At 46.7% G+C, this 2,399-nt stretch overlaps 1 long non-coding RNA gene across 1 annotated transcript; it reads left to right on the plus strand.

Moving 5' to 3' along the window:
- Positions 1-362: 362 nt before the first annotated feature.
- Positions 363-1,528, plus strand: LOC123049384 (uncharacterized). Its single transcript, XR_006423575.1, has 2 exons — positions 363-540; positions 646-1,528. It is a non-coding gene; the product is annotated as an uncharacterized lncRNA (long non-coding RNA).
- Positions 1,529-2,399: the final 871 nt, after the last annotated feature.

Genomic DNA, 2,399 nt, shown 5'->3' on the forward strand with positions numbered 1-2,399 from the left:
TACACTTCAATTTTTTAATTTAATGTGTCTAATACATGGGAGGTGAGAGCACAACCAAAACACCATGAAGACATGACTTGTTTGAAGAGCTATCGTAAGCGCCTCGTCAAATTTTCGCTCAGATATTAGTCTGATTAGCTCCTTCATTGGATCCGCTAGAACATCAATCTAAAACATCCGTTGGCAAACACCTTTAGTGGTAAAAATCTGGGCAGTAGTTTCAGCAACATAGGGGGTCTGTACTTTGCTTACTTTATTTGCTTATCCATATAAGAATTCTGACATTTGACGCTTATCTTTGGTGCTGCAGCCATATTGAGCAGTATGCAGTTTACACACTACACACCTTGTAGCAACCCTTCCCCTGCTGCCATCACCGGTAGTACCTTGCAAATCTATTCAATCAAGATAAAGAGTATAAAAGGCTTGAACTGGCCACTCAGAGTGTATGGCGAGGTTGCTGCTCGAGACACTGTGGACCGCAACCGCAACATTCTATTCTCTCGGTCAAGGTTTGACTATCAAGAACTCAATGGAGAAGTATGTAGAGTATTCAGATTTCTGTTCTATTTTCCTTTGTTTCTTCCTCCTGACTATGTAGCACATTATGATTAGGTGTTTATAATAATGATATGATGCTTGCAGGATGATTGCTTATGCTTGACTGGTCCGTCTCGTGCTATTGTTGCCTCGGACCATGTTGAGTTTGAAGTTGACCTCCAAGTAGCCAATGGAGCAGAGTCTCAAACCCTGATGAGCTGTAGAGGTTGTTATGGCGGTACAGATGGTTTTTTCTCTTGCTTGGCCAGCGTAACTGATGGTGATGATGGATGTACCTTGTCGTTCTCCAACAAGAGCTGTAGAGTTGAGGTAACCCTTGACCAAATTGATAAATCACTCCAGGCTACTATCGTGGGCGTACATGTTACCAAAGGGCGTTGGCCTTTTAAGCATGGATGCCGAGTTGTGTGTTCTTGGTCTCCTGCTGCGCCGACAGATGTCATTGGTAAGACTTGCAGGCGAGTTGTGCTTCTTGATCACCGTGGTAAAGGAATGCACAGAAGACTAGCCAAGTACCTTCATCTCTCAAGGAGAGTCGTTTCAGTGGAATCACATGGAATGCTGAGAGTGTCCATAGAAGCATATGGAAAATCTCGTCGTTATATTGCTCGAGAAGGTCACATCAACTTCCCTGTTCAGCAGTGCCAAACAAGAACGATTGAGTGTCAAGTTGGCGACTCCAAGGTGGAGGTTGCTGTAGGGTGGTCGTTGCTTGTGAAGGAAAAAGCGTGCCTCTCGCTCGATTGATTGCCTGACACCCAGGCATGCATATACTGCTACTAGTACTAAGGTGGACCGACTTGTGTGGTATCGCCAGATCACATAACTACTACCTCCGTCCCAAAATTCTTGTCCGTATCTGGCAAATCTAAGACAAGAATTTTGGGACCGAGGGAATATCTATCTTGTGCTGGCCACAGTTTGTATGATGTGAATCATTCGGATTTGTTCAAAATCTGAGCACTTTTATGTCTGATTGTTTTTCTTTCTATTGATGACTATTGCTCAGATCGTTATATGCCCCTGCCACCGCTAGATGAAGCTGCTGTACTGGCCTTGTACAATGGTAGGTGCTTAGAAAAATAAATCTGCTTTTTTTAAGCATCAGTGCCTATTTTTAAAGGACGGACGCCTAATTAAGCCTTTACTTGTACAAATAAACACCAGTGTTTAAGGAAAGACTGGTTTATTTCTCTAAACACCTCCTTTAAGCATTTTGCATTGTACAAGGCCTTAACTAGGACACTGATGCGCAAGCTAAAGCCTGTTGGCGAGCGAGCCGCAGCTCAGCTCGTCCCCGTTGGAAAACACATCAGGCTGCAGCACCACCGCGAGAAGTCGGTCTCATCAAGCAGCGACGCTGTCCGCTGCTCTGTGTCAGTCCCAGCTCCATCACGCACGCGTTGGTTGCAGCTTGCATCCGCATCGGGAGCGGTGTGCGTGCCCACCATGCCGTGCGCGTGGTCGACTGGCCACCCGACTTCGACTGTTTGACATACACACCGCGCCCACCATGCCGTGCGCGTGGTCGACTGGCCACCCGACCTCGACTGTTTGACATATATTTTTGATGTATGTATGTTTTGTGAATTCACAAATAAATAAAGGGAAGCGTTGTGGGCCGGAACTCACCGGTCACATCAACGGGCCCACTCACACACCGCTTCAGCTTTCCTTATCCCGTCACACATGCGCTTTCTAGCCATTCATTTTTCCACCGTCGAGTGCCTGAGAGCATCTCCAGTCGTTCGGTCCCCTTGGATGACCGGCCGAAACTCCGCCGGTCACATCAACGGGCCCACTCACACACCGCTTCTGCTTTCCTTATCCCGTCACAC

This window comes from Triticum aestivum, chromosome 2D, assembly GCF_018294505.1.
Source record: "Triticum aestivum cultivar Chinese Spring chromosome 2D, IWGSC CS RefSeq v2.1, whole genome shotgun sequence".
Lineage (NCBI taxonomy): Eukaryota > Viridiplantae > Streptophyta > Magnoliopsida > Poales > Poaceae > Triticum > Triticum aestivum.